At 34.4% G+C, this 15,130-nt stretch overlaps 1 protein-coding gene, 1 long non-coding RNA gene and 1 pseudogene across 6 annotated transcripts in view; all 3 read right to left on the bottom strand.

The window, feature by feature from the left end:
* Positions 1-15,130, bottom strand: part of LOC149797926 (calcium uptake protein 3, mitochondrial-like) — a 236,337-nt gene that overhangs the window by 120,159 nt on the left and 101,048 nt on the right. The window lies entirely within an intron of this gene.
* On the bottom strand, positions 2,009-5,191 carry LOC149797928 (uncharacterized; annotated as a pseudogene).
* Positions 4,636-6,478, bottom strand: LOC149797927 (uncharacterized). The gene is made up of 3 exons (XR_016421918.1): positions 6,360-6,478; positions 5,045-5,718; positions 4,636-4,766 (listed from the first exon to the last, which is right to left on the bottom strand). It is a non-coding gene; the product is annotated as an uncharacterized LOC149797927 (long non-coding RNA).

Genomic DNA, 15,130 nt, shown 5'->3' with positions numbered 1-15,130 from the left:
TAAATCGCATACAGTTAGCAATATCCAAATAAATCATAACCAAACATTAACATGTCATCACATAAACGGAGATGTATTATTTTAGAAGAAAGTTGGTTATTCTACTTGATGACATCCAGTGGGATGGAGGGAGGGGAGCTTGCTGAACAATTTTATGTAGAAAAGGCTTGAATAAAACAATTTTATGTTGAAAAGACTCAAATAAACAATGTTGTAACCGATAAGGAGATTATTCAGCAGCAGTGGGAAAATGGAGCAAATGGAAAGAGAATTATGTATAAATCAAGACTTAAATGACATTTTTAAATGATTTTGCAATATGCATGACAACAATAAAAACTAGCATATCATGCTTATGTCAAGAATAGGAAATATTAATGTATATTCACTTGAAATAAGTATATTCTTATGACAAAAAGAACATTTTAATATTAATGTTACTTTTAAATGAAGATATTAAATGTTTCGACGTATGTAGCTTTCTTACTATGTACACAAAAAATTTAGTCCCCCTCTGAAAAGGTCAACCATCTAATAAGGCCACTTTCCCGGTGCAGAAGGGGTGGTCATATAGGAGAGGGACCACAGTAGTTGAGTTTGTGGAAAGACAAACCTTTGATTGACAAAAATCAAGCTCCACATATATACTGTTTGCTAAATTTGCAAGGTTTGGTAATATTAGAATACCAGTTTCCCAAACAATCAACTTCTGCTTGCACAAGTGCACTTGCAGAACAAATAACCATGCTGGTTGCCTGCCACGATATTGTTCCACCACCTTGGCAATTTCAAACCCAGTGAAAGATACACTGCAGCATCTTAATTTGACAATGCTTACTGATCATGCAGTCTCAAGCCAGATCGATTGGGCTTTTTTTAAAATCCATTTCAAGTTCATGAAACATGAAACACATTGGCCTTGCTCAACTTAGTTTGCAGTAATGAGGTAAAACATATTTACAAAATTTAGTTAAAATTAGGAGTAGAGCTAGACTTAACACTAGTGTGTGTGTGTGTGTGTGTAGTGGTTTTTTAAAAAAAAATTTAACCGAGGTTTAACAATTTTTCAGTCATATCGTGATGATGTCTGCAGTTTGGCAGTTTAGTGTTGTTGTTGTTGTTGTAGGGTTTAACGCCATTTTTCAGCACAAGATAGGCTATACATGGTGGCCAGTTTAACTGGTGGAGGAAGAACCCTGGAAAAGCACAGGAAGAACCACCAACCCACTTGAAGCTACTGGCAGGCTTTCTCACATACCCACGTTAGCCGAGCCTAAGACTCGAACCCACACAGATAGAGGTGAGATGGCAGTGATCCAGAACGGTAAGTGCTTTAGACCACTTGGCCACTTGGGGTCCACCAGTTTATAGTGATGTCTAGCAATGGGGGCATCATGCCACAGACATATAGCATCATGTCACACCCAGTCACATTATCCTGACACCAGGCTGACCAGTCCTAACACTAACCTCTTAATGCTGAGCACCAAGTGAGGCAGCTGTTAGTAACATTAAGTTTTTACTAAGCATGACTCACCTGGGGTTCAAACCTGCGACCTCCTGCATCCAGGGCAGACTCTCTAACCATAAGGCCACTAGAGCAGTCCCTAATAACTGCATAAACTTAAACCATTTGAGGACCTAGAGAGGTCTATACTGTTAGAAACCTCTGTATGTTCTCTTGAAATTCCAACTGTTCAGCTTATGAATGATGTTAGATTTTAAAATTAAAAAACAGACAATTTATTCTGATTTTGCACAATTTGCAACATGATTATATATATATATATATATATATATATATATATATATATATATATATATATATTGTAGACAACAGTATATCATATGCCATGAAGGAGATTGGCCAGCCTGATTTACTCAACTGCATGTTGTAAGAGGCAATTAATGGAGGCAGAAACCATAGTGGCAAAGTAGTTTGCACTCTGAACAAGCAGCATTTCAGTCTGAGTCCAGAACACTAACAATTTTGCCACTGCAGCTCCTGCCTCCATAAATTGCTCCTTACAAGATGTTAGAGAGTGCATCTGGCTTACAAGTATTCTACATTTCTGAGCATGCTGGAAGTTAGAAATATATAGGGCTTGTTACCAGAGTGACCAATCTGTTAAGAAAATGCTAGGCAAGATGCATGCATTGCATTTTTATTTTAAAAAATTGCCACACATGCACTAGCATTAGCTGGGGTCAACTTAACTGGGAAATGGATGTGTTAGTTGAGAAGTTATACTGTCACTTTCATAGCCTTTGAAATTGCCTTGGTGGGAGTCTCAGCCAACCAAAAGGGTATGCCATTAGTTGTGGAAAACTGAAGCATAAAGCAACATCTGTATGTCAATGGCATTGTCATTGCAATGTTCAACTTTTTATTGCCATGAGTCTACAGTCTTTATGTTGCCTTCATCAGTCTACAGTCTGTATGTTGCCTCCATCAGTCTACAGTTAAAGAACTAAAAGAATGGTAATTAACTTCATGCAAAAATAGCTGAAAAATTTATGAAAATATTTGGAAACAAATCAGGAATAGTTTAAGCACATAAAATTTGCAGCTGAAAAAAACTTAACACCATAAAAATTTATGTTCATCTGATTTTGAACACAGCACCATTCAATGAAAGAGACTATTTTTGTCATAAAACTTAACCTTTTTAACATGCAAGCTCACTCCCTGTTTTCAATATTACTTAAAATGAAATGTTCTAGGCAATTATAAAATCAGAGGATGTCTGAAAAAGATGACAACAGGAACAAGAATCAAATATGTAATTCTGTATGGCCTTAGAGTTAGCAAAATAATGAAGTCAGAAAGTAATATTATATCCATGCAACTCATGCTTTATGATTCTCACATACATGCAAAGTAACCCCTGCTTTATGATTCTCACATACATGCAAAGTAACCCCTAGCACATGATGCTGTATTATAATTACTATTTAAAGATGGAATGTCCATGATGAGTTGGCATTTTTACAATATAAGTCTCTGCTGGTTGATTTGGCTGGGAGTTTGTTCGAATGAAGACTAAAGTGTCAACAAGTATTCCTGCAGCAACTACATCAACAAATGGTGGGGCTTTTACTGAAAATAAATGTTTCCACCTAAGTCTTGACAGTGACGTGTTCGGTTCTCTTTCAAATCGATGAATAACAGCATAGACTTTGTTTTCTGACTCATCCAACACAAAATATCTAATAAATCTTATTTTACTGCTATCATAAAGCATAAAACTGCAAATTCGTTTTTGCATCCTTGAATTAAATCCGAATAAAATTTTGCACAATTGACAGTTACTCTGTCCACCTTTCTCACCTCTTGTAAATTGATCACTTCAAGCTATTCCTGAATTTCATTATTAAGCTCATTATGTTTTTAAAAAAATTTTGCACCACAAACTGCACACTTCTTTGCTTCATGCGTCACTTTCCAGCTGTACATTTTACCTTGATTCAACCCGTTTCTACGGATACAGGCTTGTGCTTGCCTGTATCTCATTGCTTGTTTCAATACAATGCCAGTACCATGTACTGATTGCAGAAGCATGGAGTTTGTCCTCAAATGGAAAACAGCTCCAAGCCCACAAGGGTCCCCAAATCTTAACATAGGGCACCAAATGAACACTGACATTACGGACATTAAGCCCACATGAACCATCTGCATACAGATCCTGGAAAGATGAGTAGAATGTATCCAAAAGAGTTTCTGCTCTTTCTAGAGAAGATGGAGTTATCTTATCATCAAGCAGAATATATATTGCTTCAGATAAACATTCCAGATAACTCATGTATTCCTCTTCTAGAAATCAACTGAGGCAAGGAATGGCATACTATAAAAGCCATGCTTGTAATTCTGTTGCTTTAATATGATTGTAATGTTTTTCAAGGTCACGTGGCAATCTTTCAAAGCTGCTTGGTCGTTTTATATTTTTCATTCTACTTGAAATAGCTTTAAGATCTTTACCAATAAAATACTGATTTTTACTTTCTATTGGGGAAAACCATTTATTTAGCAAAGTCTTGGTGATTCCAAGAAGGACTCCATGCATGTAATCTGGCACAGTTCCTTTAACAATGTCATATGACTTAAGTGATGCAAGACTTGATGTTCCTTTAAATCCTTTGCAATGTTTTTCATCCCTTCCCACTTGCATATGTGAAATCACTTCCTGGTGAATTCTATATTCATACTTGGATTCATTACTTCTATACAGATAACACCTTGCATTTCCTTTTTCCTTGCTTTACAACCATTCTTGGATCTTCACAAGCAATTCAGGCTTCCGATCCATTAAAATATGTCATACAAAGCATCTCTACCTTTACTGGGAGATCAGCAATCCCACAAACAACTGCTAGTTTTACTCTGATAAAACTCTCATCATTCAGTTTAACATCCACTCCATTATTGTATAAATTGTTCATGTATTCACTGAAAACAGTCAGGTATTGACTAAATAGTGGCTTCCCCTTTCCTTGCCATATGCCTACAAGTAACATATTGTCACGGGCAAATCTTAATTTTGGACTCAATTCATGTATGGCCAGAAATATATTTTAGATGATGAGTATAAACTCACTCCATCAGTGTTAAAAATGGCCGTAAGATTGCTGGAACTTTTTGAAAGAAATCCTTGATCACTCAGTAACTCTCGATATGCTTTTCCATCTGTGTGTGATGTCTGTTATGATGTCAGAACCTTTATTCTTGTATGAAAATGCTTTATATTTTTCGATGTCTTCCCAAATTCCTGAAAATGTAAATATTAAAAATCTTAAAGGAAACTGAAAACACATTTTGTGCAGTCTGCATATTTGTGTAGCATTCTAGAAGACCTCATGTTAAACGTTTTCTAAAAAAATGTATTACCCCATCAGGTCATATACAAATATTTTCCTTTTTCCTTGAATTAATGACTAATGGTCAATTGTTCAACAATTAATATGTTAAAAGTTATTAGAATAATAACTACTTATAAAGCTACTATTAAAAAATTTGAAATTATAATTTTGATGGACCATACAGTACCTGCAGTTTGCAGCAGGCTAATCAAATGTTTTTCTGTATCAGCCATCACAAAACACAGTTTTGGTTGCCGGCCTTTCTGTAGCTGTCTTGACTCTGGACCCTTATATCGAAGTCCTTTTCAGTTCTCCATGCTACATCTGAATTCATCATTATCTTCAGGGAAAATTGTATTGCATAAAATACAGTAGTGTACTTCTTTAACTGGACGTTTATTAACATAGGCAAGTATCTGTCCAAAGTCTAAAAGAGGTCCTGCTTTTGTATTAAGAAACAATTACTTCATTGTATCAAAAATATCCTTGCAAGCACTTGATGATAAATTATTTCTTAAGAAACATGACAGAATGAACAAAGCCTGTGATTACAGCTCTGGCAATTTCTGCAGAAGAGATATCTACATTTTCATTTTCATCCTCTCTTGATGGGAATTCATCATCTTCAGTTTCATCTTCATCTGATAGGGATTCATCATCATCAAAGTCTGATGAACTTAAGTCAGAGTCATCAGACAAGTCAACAGACATGTTACTGCCCTCTGAGTCTGAATCTTGGTTTTCAGTATGAAGAGGTGAATACAATTTTTGTTACAGGTGACTGTTGGCTAGAAGGTGATGGTGAATTACCTCTGCTAATACATGTACTTGATTCTTTATCAAGACATTCAGATGAAAAACCTTAAAGAAAAATAACAGAACTGAATATTTCTCTATTTTCTGAAGTTTTGTATTTTTTTCAAAGATACAAGAAACTATAATGCTGCTTTTTTATATCTACTATGGTGAATTCCATATCATTGTAGAGAAAAACCTTTTCAAAGAATTAAGAGCTTGACTATACATGTACCTTTCAACACGAAAGAAAGTGACAACTAGAAATGGATTTTTAAAACATGTCTCCCCCACACCCATACATGTATAAAAAGGCAAAGGGTTATAAACCTGCCAAAAAATGATGTCTCAACACGATATTATGATAATCTTCCAATGATGACAATTCACCATGCTAAATATCAAATCTATTCATTCAAACAAATTTGGTCCAGGTGTTGTCGTAGGATTTTATGATGGATGGACAGACAGACATTACCAAAACAATATGTCTCCCCCTGGAAGGGAGACATAACTAACAACTACTAACAGTATAATTCAAATGGATCATATTTTCAAAACAAGTTACTTGCCTATAAACCAAAACAGACAACTGAAAATGTTCTTAATTTAATTTCCACTTTCAAGCAGATTTGGAAATGACATGTACAAATGTACAGTACAGAGTATTATATTCTGAACATGTTGAACATTATACAGTATCATACCTGCATCAGAAGAATCCATGGCTGGCAATAACACATCAGAATGTTCTGTGGCTTGAAATACAGGTTCAAGTGATTTTCTTGTATTGCCAAAGTTTTTTTTCTACCTAGAAAGAGTTCAAATAGGTCATCATCTTGGTACAGTTTTCTACTTCTTCTTGTTGGCGCTGACAATCCCCCTATACATTAATGTACTTGTAAATTAATTGTGTGTTTAAACAAACAAACAATTAAACAACAATAAATACCAAATACATTTTTCATATTTTTAACATGTAATATAACATATAGGACTTTATGAAATGAAAAAATTTTACTTGAAGTTTCTGCTTTATATTTTTATTAATTAATAAGAACAATTTATTTAATGTAAAAATCACAAGACTGTAAATTTGAATTTGCTTGAAATGAAGTGTCCTCTGTATTACCCCAACTTCTGATTTGCACACTGCTTTTCCTTAAGCATCAATGGGGAATTCCACAATTACAATGTGATAGATTGAAAAATACAAAGTCTAAACTTAGAGACACAATTTAATCAGATGCCCTCAGAAATTGTTTTGGAATATTTTAGATTAAAAGGTCAATTTAGGGATGTTTTAGAAATAAATTGGACAATATAATTAGGACATCCTGCATTAATCGTATTCATATTTCAACCATGGACTTATTATTATTTGCAGTTTTTACACCCAAGTACAGAACAATGCCCGACTGATCCAATTTTGCTGGATTGAAAATTGTCAAAATTACCGCATGCTTCATATGGGAAACCAACACTTACTGAGGTTGTGGACCTTATGCAAATGAAGCAGAATATTTTGTTCTGATGCCAAAGATCTCTTGCAAATCAAACATTTGTATTTTCCTTCTTCTGATCTATGAAACTGATTTGTTTTGCTGCTGGAGCAGCCCTGTACAACTTCATCTGCCATGCCCTTTTTTATGATGTAGATCAAACTGATGCTTGAGTCGCATGGTTAATATGAGCTATATTGGTTATCAGCAAACATCTAGGTGAATTATTTTTTTAAAATACAGTTTGTGACTGATATTGAAACAAGTTTTGTTTGTTTTTTCTTAAAAAATTTATATTCTTAAATTTTTATAAAATTAAAATTGATTGTGAGTCTTTTAATGTAGGTCCTGTAATGATGCAAAATTGGCCATCTCAGAGTTGCAGCATTCGCAACATCGAGGTCAATTGTACAGGTCATATTTTACATCGCAGAAATAGCTGAGGTAAGTCCAAATAACAGTTGCTGATGTGGTTGGTCAATTTGAAATAGAAATGATCAGCCAACAGACATCATGCTCATTTGCTGAATATTAAACAAAATTAATTCGTTGATAGAAGGTCAAAAATAGTGTTTGTTGTTTTGGTATTACAATGAAAGGAATTGGTTAATACAAAGCGTCACTACAATACTGAAGCCACACCGTGATGAGTACAGAAAAGGAGATTTGGTACTGGCAAAGTTTCAAGGGAAACCTTACCATGCAGCCAACCTAGGAATTGAAGGTAAATGATTTAAACCATTTCTCGTAAAAAGGCCTGACCATAGACTCTTTCATGATTACTTAGGGCCTGTGGTTTTGGTTAGTAACATAACAAGATTTACCACCAAAATGAAAACGTCATAATCCTATGTAAGAAATAGTTGATTTTTTAAAAGTATTTTGAGCAAAAAGGTATTATTCAGTCTAGTCCTACAATGTAAGACATAGCACATTTTTGTTTAGTGCAGTAAGACCCATCAAGCCCCAGAACAAAAATATCAGGTGATGTGTCTTAAGATGTAGGACTATATTCAGTCATACGACCGCAGTAATCCTGAAATGGTCTCTTGAGCACTACGAGTTGAAAGGGGACAGGAACCCTTACACCACACCCTGCACCCCCTTTCAGAAAGTATCTTTTAAAAAAAAGGTAAAAAGTACAAATTTTTGAGGCCACATTACCACCCTTTTCTTGGAAAAGACTGGACAATTTTGGTATAATCCCCACCCTTTCCTGAAAGTTTCAATTGGTTCTTTTGTGCATTAGATATTTTTAAACTACAGTAAATAGTAGTCCTACAATGTAAGACTCATCACCCGATATTTTTGTTCCGGGGGGTGATGGGTCTTACTGCCTAACTAACGGCGCTGTGTAGCGTGTTTTTATGTCAACTAACAGTATAACGAAAGTCAAATTTTCAGGATTATCACATACAACTGGAAACCAATAACAACACTTTTCTACAAAGTAAAGTTATGATGTTTTTGTCAGACTTTACTTAACCTGGTGTCTTTTCTCTAATAAATTCAAATTCTCACAAAAGAAATGGACCTGTTTTCAAGTTTCGTTGACCTACATTTCAGTTGGCTGGAAAGCGATGAAAGCCGGGAATGCCAGAATCAGGTTAAGTTGAAATATTATTCTTTAACAAAACAAATAAAAATATATTATGCCTATTGGAACTGTAAGCAACGTTTCGGTTCGTTCAAGAAAAATATCTTCCACATGAACCTACTTAAATATACTTCAGCATACCTCAACTACCATCGCATTGCAACAAATTCAAATGTATGTCAACAGAACATGAAAATGTGCCCATTTTCGAGTGTCATATTTTCATTCCGCCAGGATAAAGACAGCACAGTAAGTATATTAATTACAAATAAATTAGTGGAAGAATGTTGATATAGGCTGCCAAGTGTGTGAGATGTTACTAAAACTTTGACTACTCATTCCGATGTCAACCAACATCTGAACAGTCTATACAAGGCCATAATCTGGATAGTAAGACAAAGCACAAAAACAAAAACAACATGTGCTGTGTCTTACATTGTAGGATACCAACATAAGAACATGCTATACAAGGCTGTTATTTGGATAGTAAGACATAGCACTAAAACAAAAACAACATGTGCTGTGTCTTACATTGTAGGACTACCGACATCAGAACATGCTATACAAGGCCGTTATTTGGATAGTAAGACATAGCACAAAAACAAAAACAACATGTGCTGTGTCTTACATTGCAGGACTACTGACATCGGAACACACTATACAAGGCCATTGTTTGCTATGTCTTACTTTGTCGGACAACAGCAAAAAGCAGTTTATTGATGGATCTTTTGAGACTTGTATGATACGTGTGGATTTTAAAGTAAAAATGCGCCACTTCTGAATTAATATCTACATGGGACACACATTTCCATCTGCACAGCAAATTGTTGATACTTTACAAAACACAAGATAGTCAACATTTTTGTAAAACATTTTGAAAATGTATATAATTTAAAAACATGATTGGGGTAATTTTTTTCATTTTTGCTTCATGAGAGACACATTTGTTGACCTCATGCAGACAATCCAAAAAATAATAAATAAAAAAGTTACAATGTCATGAGATTCAGGACTAACAAACCAATAATCATCAACTAAAGTGAATTATGGTTTATAACCATAAAATGACTGAAAGTGTTTTAACCAGAAACATCAATGGACTTCAAATTTTTTTGGGAGGCTAAAATCATGTTGGAAATTCTTTTGAAGCAGCCGGATTTAACACCAGAGATGGTGATGAAAGAGATGGGGATAGAAAATATAGATCTAATCAAAGGTAAAATTTCCAAGGAATTTAAATTTAAGACAATTGCCAGTAAAATAAATGAACAGATAGATTTTTTAAATCAAAGTTATCAATATACATTTGCCTCGGTAATATTATGAAAACCTAAAACTTTGATGTAACATGTCAGACCCCCTTTTTAAATACAAATTAATTTTCAGTTTACTTAAATGAACTTAAGAAGTCATTATACAGGTATATTAAAAATATTAAACACTATTAAGCTGATGATTATGAAACTTTGTAAATTGAACACAGATGATTTTGTTCAAAAAACAGTAACGGTTGACAATTTTCTTGACCATTTGGCAGGCATTTATACTTAATATATATTTAGCCAAAGGGTAATCAAGACTTGCTTGTTCGTTTTCTTTTAAAGCTTGTAAAGTAAAAATGTATCATAACTTACCTTTAACTTGTGTCCATTGCAGTTGTTGAGCCAGCCAATAAAGCAGAGAATGCTCAGACAAACTGGTTCAAAAAATCATCCACCATTGTGGCTGAAGTGGCAACTTTCAGGGCTTCTGATCATGGTACAACCGTAAGGAAAGCCGGAAGATCTCTTGATCAGGATGCAAAAACACCGAAGTCAGCCAGAAGAAAGGCTTCAGATCATGGCATAAAAGTCACTGATGAGGACGTACAAACAAAGAGAAGCCTAATCTGAGTGTGACTAACCTTCGGGACCTGGACAACTATAAGCATGTTTCCAAAGAAAGCATGTCAGTTGTTCAAATTAGGTGAGAAACACATTTCTATTCAAATTGAGATACACAGCAGAAATCTGCTGATATGGAGGAAATCTAATGATTTCTTTTTCATAAAGAACATTATGTTGGCATTTAATCATATTTAAGTGTGGGTCAGATATATATTTATTCAGGGTTTATTACATTAGTGGCAATCTAGTTCATTTTCATTTTACTTCACAAAAAGAACAACATTACAAGAATTCAAAGTGGGTATAGTCCATTTGCTAATTATTATTAAAGATCAAGGACAAAAATTAATAAAAATCGAGCTTTCAATCAAATTATAGTGAGAAAAAAAAATGTATTTTCATGGAAGTTAGTTTTTTACATATCAGCACAGAATTTTTCAACAGATGCCAAATGTAAATAAAAAAAGTTTCATATCTCCTTCACTTAAATTTTGTTTTAAAAAAAAACAAACTGGTCACTTTTAAGTAGAGTATGTTATTGTATTGTAACAGCACATTATACTGTTGTTAAACAACAATTTTTACATGGTCATTCATAATTTGCAGAACACTGAACAGCCAGTATAGATGTCGTATGTTTATTCTTCCATTTTTGGCAACTGTCCTCAAATGACCTTCACTTGCTTGATAAAAAACAACAGATATTCAATTCTTACTAAATCACTCATTCCTTTACTATAAACTGCAAACATTTTAAAGGATGCAGTTTTTATTTTAAGTCAAAAGAGTGGTAAATTTGGTCTACGTATAAATAATTTTTGGTGGAAAATTAAAATTGGTAAAAGAAAGGGTTGAATTTATATTAATTTTTTTAATCCTAATTTTATAGTAACCTAATGGACTATGATTCAATCAGGAAAATCAACCTGGACTACAAGAAACTTTGGTGGTGGTGGGGGTCAAAACATTTAAACTCATGTATGATTAGTACAAGAACTCCCATAAAAAAATGGAATGAAATCAGGTGCTCTGGAATGGTTATGATAAAGTTATCATTTCCTAATGATGCAGCACTTGTCATGAGATTGTCATAAGTGGGTGTATAATGCATCTAACTACAATTTATGACTTTACAAAACATACTTGTGGTCAAGGCAATTCCAGAAATCAAATGCAGTAGAGGAGGATGAGAGGTCAAGTCAGGCCCTTTTTTTTTTAAATCCCTTCACCAATAAGATAATTTGATTTTCTTTTACTCTTTCATTGCAACAATAAAAAAGGTCTTTATTATCCCCACTCTGCACAAAAGATTAAATGAAGTGCCTTTCTCCCATCAGGTAAAAAAAAGAGAGATGCAATAACTCGGAATAGTTAAATGCCCTGATCTAGGCGTGAAACGATTCATCGATACATCGATGCATCAATACTTTTACCATATCGATACACGTATTGATACAAGAGGTGAAGAATCGATACAAAACAATATCTACCCTATGTAAGTTACTTTAATCTTCAACAGTCATGAATAATTATTAGTCGTTTGCCTTTTTATTCTTTAAACTGAGAATTGATAATGTATTGTATCATAGGCTGTGTATCGTGAATTGTATCAATACACGGCACAAGTGTAATGTTTCACCCCTATCTTGACACTCCATTATCTACCAGTTCATAATGGCAAAAAGTAAACTTTTTAAAGATGTAAACAAGAATTCTCTTTTTTAGTTCACTGAAGCGCATAAGAAAATTGGAAGATGAGGTGAGGCCCTCAGAACTGAGCTAGGAAGTGTGAGAAAGAAACTAAAAACATGTGGAATTGACCAAGCAAGATTCAAATGCAAAAAGTCCTCAGGAAGAGGATAGTCAGCTGGATAATTGTTTAAAGAAATTACAGCATTTGTCAGCCAATACTGAGAAAGAGATAAATGATATCATCAAGAGAGCAACCTTTACAATATTTACGTAAGTCGATCTAATCAACTGTTCTCATACAGGGAAAAAAAAAAGAGAAAGTGCAGCCATGTCTGGATGATGTAAAATTTTAAATCCTTGAGTGGGTAGTTCTAACAAAATGTCCTACAATCACACAGACAGTGATCATAAAAATATTTTAAAATATCCAAATGGTTGAAAGGCGTAAAGTGGTCAGTGCACCATCAGAAAATGTTACAAAAACAGGACAGTCAAGTTGTCTAACAGCTAAGAAGTTTCCTGCCAAGCAAATATCAGTATTAAAGAAATTAAAATTTGTTTCTATGTTTGTTTAATGTTAGTTCAATCATTAACTGCATAACTGTGTTTAAGTATATACTTTAGGTGTATTTATGAAAGGTTCAAAAGGTTTTATCAGAACTGTTGATTCTGATCAATAACTGAGGTGTTCATGAACAGTTCATATAATCTTATATCTGGACTGTGGTTCACTGTGACAGATGGGAACAATTCTGGAATTACTCACAAACTCTTTTAGAACACTTGTTCATGAAATATTAATAAAATGCACCTGAACATTTCATGAGCAGTTCGTGAACATTAAATAGGCAAATTTCAAGAACTTAATTTCAATAATTGTTGTAGAATATTAGTTCTTTAACAATTCATGAACAATCCATGCCACAGTCGTTCTTGAAAATTCAGACATTTAATGTTCAAGAAATGCTCATGAAATGTTCATTTGCATTTTAGGAATGGTTCATGAAAAGTGTTCTAGAACAATTCATGAATAATTCAAGAATTGTTCATGACATTTTCACAGGGACAGTCTGTATGTTGCCTCTATGAGTCTAATGTCTTTATGTTGCCTCCATGAGTCTATAGTCTGTATCTTGCCTCCATGAGTCTACAGTCTGTATGTTGCCTCTATGAGTCTAATGTCTTTATGTTGCCTCCATGAGTCTACAGTCTGTATGTTGCCTCTGAGTCTAATATCTTTATGTTGCCTCCATGAGTCAATGGTCTGTATCTTGCCTCCATGAGTCTACAGTCTGTATGTTGCCTCTATGAGTCTAATGTCATTATGTTGCCTCCATGAGTCAATAGTCTGTATCTTGCCTCCATGAGTCTACAGTCTGTATCTTGCCTCAACAACTAATCCAAGCTAGAGTAGCCATAAAACATTAACCCCTGGAGGTTTTTGTCGTTCCTGCCTGAAATTGGAGTAGGAAACACATTTTGAAAGCTATTTATGAATAAATCGTAATAATATCAACTTCCAGGTGATTTTCCAATAACATAATGCCTAGTTGTGTTAGAAACATCTTTTTTCATTGGCTATTTGGCACGCGCATAAGCAGAAGGGTAAAGGCTGAGTTATTTCGTTAGGTTTTTTCTCTTATTTTTGCTTAACGGACCCAATATTTTCGTATTGAGACCGCTCTTCATTCCAAATGCCTATCTTGTCCTACTTTTTGCAAAGGTTCATCTGTCTGTTTGCAGTTCATACCAGTCAGCCTTAGATCTGAGAGCAAAAAGTCTAAAAATCTGGACACAAAATCGGATTCTGGACACGAGCAAATTTTGGGTGGATAAAAATCAGGTCCAAAAAATGAGGTTTTTCCCTCTGTATTTTGTAGTGCAACTAGAACTTCCAGATTATTTGGTATGATTGTAGAGCTATATCTGTCTACCTTTCTATAATACCACCCACTTTAGTGTATCATACATGATCTTGACGCTGCAGAGCTCGGCAGTAGGCTTCTACCTGATGCAACTTAAACTCGTCACCAGGTGTTAATGTGTTACATCCCTGGCCCAAATGGCTTTTTAAGCATGGCACTCTAAAAGAAGCATAAATGTCTGCTGATGCAAGCAGATGATTCTTCTTTTTTTCTTACTCTTGTAAGCATTGGGTGAAACATGCTACAAAACATTCTTTAAAGAAATTTAAAATTCTGTGATTATAATGACATCTTGAGCTCCAATAGCAGAACTTTTATGTTTGTACATAACTAAACTGTATTTTGCACAAAAAGTGTCCAACACCACAATTTTGTTCTCTTTTGTTTGTTTAATATAAAAAGAAATACAGGAATGTTATAGTTCAGAGTTACCAAATAATGTATTTTGTGAAATATACAATATGCCCACAAGATGATACGCTGCTACATCAAAGGGTAAATTCCCATGTGACCTCCTCCTCCTCCTCCCCCCCCCCCTCAACCAGGAATATGAATGAAGGGTAGGTAGGTATATAATGCTATGTTCCAAATATGCACTGAATTGAATCAGGCTTTATTTAAATAAAATGATTTTAGAAAAAATAACTACAAAATATCATACTTCTTGATACCTTTCAGTATCACCCAGGAACAGCAGTTGTTTAGGAAAGATGGGAAGCACAGTAAAACTTGTCTAGAGACCGATCCTTCTGCCAACAAAAAGCAATCACTCATGACAAATGGTCTTAAGACAGGTTTGTGCAAGATGACTTGTTTTCAAGGTCAATATTCATGAGGGAATACTTAAAATTACATGCACTTTATCACTTTATTAGA

This window comes from Sinohyriopsis cumingii, chromosome 6, assembly GCF_028554795.1.
Source record: "Sinohyriopsis cumingii isolate HCF-2022 chromosome 6, ASM2855479v2, whole genome shotgun sequence".
NCBI lineage: Eukaryota > Metazoa > Mollusca > Bivalvia > Unionida > Unionidae > Sinohyriopsis > Sinohyriopsis cumingii.
Note: the sequence above shows the minus strand (reverse complement) of the source record. Positions and strands in the feature narration are given on the sequence as shown.